The 7,343-nt window shown below is 32.9% G+C and overlaps 1 pseudogene; it reads right to left on the minus strand.

Moving 5' to 3' along the window:
• Positions 1 to 6,375: 6,375 nt before the first annotated feature.
• On the minus strand, positions 6,376 to 6,972 carry LOC145131582 (protein DMP6 pseudogene; annotated as a pseudogene).
• Positions 6,973 to 7,343: the final 371 nt, after the last annotated feature.

Genomic DNA, 7,343 nt, shown 5'->3' on the forward strand with positions numbered 1-7,343 from the left:
ATGGTGCATATGGGCATGCTCTTTTGGATGATTAGGTATTTGGAAATCAAGTTAAAGTTGTGTTAGGTGATGCAGGGTGTATAGGGTTGTTTGATGGTGTAATGGTGGTATATGGAATGATGATCCTTTTGACAATTTAGTAAATGCATTGTACTTTACCCCCATTACGAATGGTCATGTAACACCTTTTTTATGGACTAATTCTATAATAAAAATCTTGGATTTCTGTTTCTGTTTTAACATTCCTTTATGGGTTCCTTTATAGTATACTGCATGAATTGTTATATGGTCCCGAAAGAATGCAAGTTATATGGTCCATTAATTATATAATATCATGCATGAGTTGTTATATGGTCCACAAACATTTTTTTAAGTAACATGGTCCACCTAACAATTCCAGGAGGGACAAGAAACAAGGGACCATCTAATGCACATGCACTAAAAGGACATAAAGGAAAATGGATCCCACAAGTGATCTGATTTGAAAACTATGTTATGTACTCATCCAACTTGCCCATAGCCTGAAAGTACAAGCGCCTTTACAACACAATAATAGAAGCCTCTTACTATCATTCTTTTCGAACCATGGTTGATAGCCATTCTTAACAACATAATTACATAACATGCTCTCAAGCTGTTTTTGATTCTCAAATCTCATGCCTAAAATTGGTAATTGCTTCTTCCAGTGTACCTGAGGATTGAAGATAGGATGTTCCTCAAGAACATCATTGTCTAATTCCTCACTATTATCCATTTCTGCAACCTTTTTCTCTTCTCCACCTTTTGGGCATAACTTGTTAAGAAACTCATCGTCCTTGGTCTTGTTTAGAGGGGCACAGTCTTCCCTATTGATTTCATCTTCCAAACCAACATCAAACATATAGGTTGGTTCAGGATCATGGGTTCCTTGTGAAGGTTCTTTGTCACCCCCTATATCACCGAACCACTTTCATCACTTTCTTCATCCAACCAGTCCTCAAATCCTTCCCCGATATGATCTAAATACATGTATATTGGCCTTTCTGGTGCTTGATAAACAACATCGATAAAGTTTCTCTAAGACCGTTTGCCATAGTTTGATCATGTGATGAGTAATAAAGTTTCTCAAAAGGTTCTCTGACAAACCTTTCTAAAAATTCACAACACCCATATAAATCCATTCCAGAGAAATCAGGATCAATAAACATGAACGTATCACCTCCAGTATATCTATGTGGGTGTCTTGTAAAAACACTGTTATAGTGTAAATGCACTTTCAAGTAAATAGCATCAACGTTTTTGTTCACCATGCACTTTCAAATGAATACCAAAAAATCTAATACAAAGGAACCCTAGATGAGAGAAAGCTGGGAGAGAAAAACCCTAGAATCTTGAGCATTTCAACACGATTTTGATAAACGACTCGTGTAAAGCCCTTTTTTGAACAGTTATATGAAGGCAAAGTTGACGTTTCATTGATGACATGTCATTTAATTGAAGAAATCGGAGGTCTAAAGGTCACGTCATATTTAATTAACGGGTGACCGGCTCACATCTTCTAAAAGGGTGTAAATGACATGTAATTTGTCACTTTAGTGGGGTCAGAGGTGCGAAAATTGTTTGAATGAGCTTTTAAAACCAAATGGATATTTTCCTCTTGAAATGTCATTTTCATAATATTTGTTTATAAATTTGTAATATAATTATATAATTTGTTATAAAAATATTAGATAATTTTTAATATATTAAAAATGGTATAAATTTGAATTCGTATTCTAAATAAACGTTTAATATTGTAATTTCGTAAGTAATTTTGTTATATATGTTATATAGTAATTTAAGGTTTGATTCAAAATTCTGATTACCGTTTAATTCATATTATAATTTTGTAATATTGTAATATATGAAATAGTCTATCAATTTGAACTATGCTTAAAATAATACTTAAAGTTTCCAATAAATTAATTTATAGATGATATACAATATGGGGTAAAAAAAAAATTTTAATTTAATATATATATATATATATATATATATATATATATATATATATATATATATATATATATATATATATATATATATATATACTAGGTGTGAGACCCATGTATTACATGAGTTTATTTAAAAAAAATTAAATATGAAACTTTAATAATTTGAGAAGTTTGAATTTACAAGAAAAATAAAAAAAAATTGAATTATTAAAATTAACGAGGCTTTAATATATTGAATACATTACATATATAAACTCTTTCTAATAAATACCTTACATATTAAATGTGAAATTTTAATTTAATAAAATGAAAAATACAATCAAATGACAAGTGGAAAATAAAAAATTCAGAAGTTCTAGAAAATGTCATGTGTCCAAATTAAAGAGAAGATGACATATGACAAAAAGATTTTGATTTATTAGGATGATATATATATATATATATATATATATATATATATATATATATATATATATATATATATATATATATATATATATATATATATATATATATATATATATATATATACACTTAAAGAGTATTAATTGTAACAAGATAAAGACGTCTTATAAATACTAGTAAAAAACCTTGGGCTTCAGGTCGGGTTTTTTTTTGTTGTTGTTGTTGTTGTTGTTAATTGTGGATACATCGTGAAAAAAGAAGAAGCCAAAAGTCATAGGAATATCGTATTTTTAGAGGGCAACTAATAAGTGACTAAAAGTGTAAAAATTTGGAAGTGGTGTGGCAAAATGAAAGACAATAAAAGTTTATTAAAGGACTAAAAAAGTAAAAGTTTGGAAAATTGTGTGGCAAAAATAAAGGTCAACAAAATTTTAGTATTCTTAACTTGGTCAAGCTTTAACATATATATATATATATATATATATATATATATATATATATATATATATATATATATATATAATAATAATAATCATTAGTAATGGATGAAAATGATGGGTCCCTAGACCTTTGTTTTTATAAATAATTAAAAACTCCTATATTTTTACCAATCTTTATTCAAACATCCTTTCTTTTTCCAAAAAACTTGATCCATTATGTGAAAGTTTTGATTTCGTTGGAAATCCGTCGGTAAAGCTTTTCTCCGATGGAATATTGAGGATAGGTGATTCTGCCCTAAGCCCACAACCAAACGAGGAATAGGGTTCAAGGCAGAATCATACATTCTAAGGGGCTGTTTGATTTCCTGCTGACCCGGTCCGGTCAGACATTTTTACTTACCCGGTCCGGTCAGTATGTTTGATAGCCTCTATTTTGTAGCTTACTCGGTCCGCAGTCGGTCCATATTGCTCTGATTTGGTCCGCTAAAAAAAGACTGACTGAAAAATAGACGCCTTTTGCCCTTGCTCATGGCTCTCCATCTCCTTCGCTCCAAGCATCTTTTCCTTCAACGGACATCACTCGTCCTCTCGCTTCTGTCTATCCTCTTCAGCCTCGCTGGAAACCTCCTCCACCGCCATCCTCTTCACCTCTGGCTACCTCATTCATTGTCGAACTCCCATCCCCCTGAAGCATCGTCGTACCTACTTACATCCCCATCGTTCTTTCATCGTCTTCCTCTTCCATTGCCAATAAGGTATTTCCTTTTTCTTTTCATTTTTTTTTGTTTTCATGCTCGAAGATGTTTTTCAATTTGTACCGATTGGGCTATGGAACACGATTTGGCATTATGGGTATGTTGATTTGGAACGAAGATGAGGTTAATACATCTCAACTGGGTCGATTTCTTTTCAATTGCAATCCATTACTTGTTGATTGCTTATGATTCTATCAATTTCAACTGTGATTGCTATATTTTATTTTTCACAAAAAATCGATTTCTTTTCATATAAAAAGTGATTATTTTTGGTTCGAAAATAGGTAGTTGATGTGATGAAATCAGAAGCTCAATAATTTACTATGGGTTCTTGAACTCTAGCATCTGATTCGCTTAAGGTTTGTGCTTGAATTACTCTGGAGGTTCTTTATAGATAGGCCAAGATAGAGTTTTTTTTTTTTTTTAAGCTAAGGGTAGAAAAGGCATATAGTAATGGATAAAATTCAAGTAACTAATGAATTCAAAAGTGATCCTTGAGATGTGTTGTGATTATTTTAGATCAAAATCTGCAAATATGTATTGGTATTATGGTACTTTAAACTTGGAATTATACTAATGATGCCTATACTATATCTGTAGATCACTTATGTATTTGATTTCTTGATTATGGTTTTGTATTTGGATTGTTTCTTTACCCTATTATAAGGTTTGTTATCTTGTTATCCTAAACAGCCACCAAAGGTTTGTTATCTTGTTATCCTAAACAAATTTTTAGAGAAGAACAATAATAAACAGGTGGGTTACTAATCAATGTTTACCATCAATTGAAGAACTTATGTCATATTGTTTGTGTGTTTTCAGGATTTTACTGGTGTGCATGTTGTTAGAAATTTGGATACATCACAGAACTTGCTATTTGAATTGCATAATTAGGTGGCTTACAAGTGTGACAACCACTTTCCCTGAATTCACGTTTCTTCTTTTGTAGTTTTATGATTTGTTTTTATAAATTGTAACCTGGATCATTGTATTTCATATTTTATTCATGTGATTGTTGTAACAATCTTGATAAATAGCAACCACCTACGATAATGGTTCAAACCAAGTACATATGAATACAAACACAAGTTCTTTTTTTATAGTTTTCAATCGGTAAGAAGAAGATGAAGACAATCAAGAGATATGTTGACTTTTTTCTTTTTATCTTCATGTTTTTTAGAGTATTGCGTAAATGAAGTTAATTAATAATATATTGTGGTTTGAGATTATTGCACAAATGTATTATTAAAAAAAATGTTGTAAAGGGTAATATAGTCGTTTTGCTCGGTCAGTCAGATGCAAAATCAAACAACAAGATTTAGTCAGAAGTTAACTCGGTCAGAACTTCTAACCCAGTCAGTTTCTAATCCAGTCAGCTCTAACCCAGTCAGCAACTATCAAACGACCCCTAAGTCTGTAGGATTATATACCACTCTTACGTATGCACCTAGTGGTGATAGATTACTAGCATGGGTCCTTGGTTCCTACATGAGTGATGTGATTAGTTTGGGGTGAGAGGGTAACCACAACTACTTTTTCCCTAGCTACTGCATTTTAGTCCGATTCTTGAACTTAACTTGTTGTACGAGTGGTATCCCCGAGAGGTATGCTGGGAATACTTTGGGAAGTTTATGGACTCCTGGGACATCCTAGGTGTTTTACACTTCCTCTTCTCATCTACTGCGTAGGATAGGAAGGTGTGGTACCTCTTTTGTAGATAGTTTTGATTTCCAAAAAACTTGTTCCTAATTGGCCCACAAAGGCCCACAGCAGCTTAGTCCAATAAATGGCCCAACAAGCATCCAAACCCAATTAGTGTTTTTCACATGAAATGACAATTAGGGTTAAGTGCTCCTACTTAACCCATTAAGGAATTAATCCATTAAGTTCAAACATACAATGAAACCGGGCTTGAGTTATAGCTTCACTCCGATGGTCCAAAATGCGGGTCCCGATAAATCCAAACCAATAATACCAAAATTAGGGTTTTCTAAACCCTAATTAGGGTTTTTAACCCATTACAATCCAATTAGGCCCAAAAGCAAAGTCCTTAGGCCCATTAGGGTTTCACTAGTTGGGCACCACCCACTACCACCTCAAGTAGTGGTGGTCAACGGCGGCTCACGGCGGCGGCCACCACCTCACGATTAACTAATGATTATTATTATTATTATTATTATTATATATATATATATATATATATATATATATATATATATATATATATATATATATCTTAAAGCTTGACTAAGTTAAGAATACTAAAATTTTGTTGACCTTTATTTTTGACACACTACTTTCCAAACTTTTCCGTCGGAAATAGCCCCTTTTCTAGTAGTGTTAGAGGGAAGGCAGATATTTTGTGACAATAGTACAACCATTGTACGAAGTTGATCTCTCTTTCTTCAACAAATTAAACCGAATATGGTACTTAAAAAGATGTTCATTCAAGGACTCTAAGATCTACTTCTACTAAACTCTATGTCGTTGTGCGTTAATTTCCTCTTGGAAACGTGACTAAGGTTGTTCCTAAGTGCATGTTTGTTGTATCAGGTAATTTGTTCCATAGATTAATTTATTGCAAAGATGAAAAAACTAATTAATTTGTTTCAAGTATTGTCTGAGTATATCGATAACAAAAGAGCGATATGGCCATGTAATCAGATATAATCGCCATCATAATTAACTAAAGAAGCTTCAAGAAGTCAGTACATCATTTTGTTGTTCTATGGCTCACGTTTTTATAACATTGACAGATAATGAAGCTGAAAAGAATAATAGTAATAAACAAATGCAATCTTGCTACTTTTTTGAGAGTGGAAAGCCAATTCCATGTCGAGTTGTAGGAAATGCAGCAAACAAGAGGCTGCATACCACTCCGACACCAATTGGTAATGTCGACAAAATCTCCTCCATCACTTCTGATGGTTTAGGATAGAAGCAGTTGACTACATTCTTGTCGACGCCTGCTACTGCCACAAAAACTACCAACGACAAAAACCCATGAAATACATCAATAAACCTGATCTTATACTCACTCGCATTCTCTCGTGGAATCTTAGCCAATCCATCAATAACCCACAAACCTGACAGGGTCGCTAACCCATAGGAAACCTTCCCATTCTTATCACGAATGCTATCACTAAATCTTAACACAAAGCAAGAGATTCCACAAAGAAAAAGGAGGATCAACGTTAAAATCTGGTTGAATTGGGTCCGACATTTGCCTTCATGGGTGAAAACTGGGGCAAGGATCTGGAATGTGAGAACAGTGCCTGTGGGAAGAAGGTTGGCTAGATGAGCTGTGATCTTGAAGGTTTTCCGAACAGCCTTTTGTGTCACCGTCTTCTTCTGCTTCCGTTCCAACATAGGTTGGTTCAGTTCATCATCTAGGCTCATTGTCATTCAGTTTTCGATGATTATATCTATGATCTCTAATGTCAATTTCTTCAATATCGGGAGTTTGATGTTAAAATTTGTATTATAGCGAGCTCTATATACATATAAGGACAACCAAAAGTGCAAAATGTGCAGAAAGTAAGTTGTGTGTTGCAACGCATGATGAATATATTTGAGAAAAGTCTTACGGTTTAAATATAAGACTTAAACACGAAAAATGGGGATCAAGCGTTATCTGTTAATTGTCGACTGTTTCTAGTTCAAGAAGGTTGTGAAATGAAGATTTGCATTTAATTGAGTATGTTACAAAACTTCTGCCTATATTTTCAATTTTTTGTTTGTGGATGTATAACTATTAATATAAAAGTTCA

Source organism: Lactuca virosa, chromosome 8, assembly GCF_052849685.1.
Source record: "Lactuca virosa cultivar CGN04683 chromosome 8, Lactuca_virosa_CGN04683_v6, whole genome shotgun sequence".
NCBI lineage: Eukaryota > Viridiplantae > Streptophyta > Magnoliopsida > Asterales > Asteraceae > Lactuca > Lactuca virosa.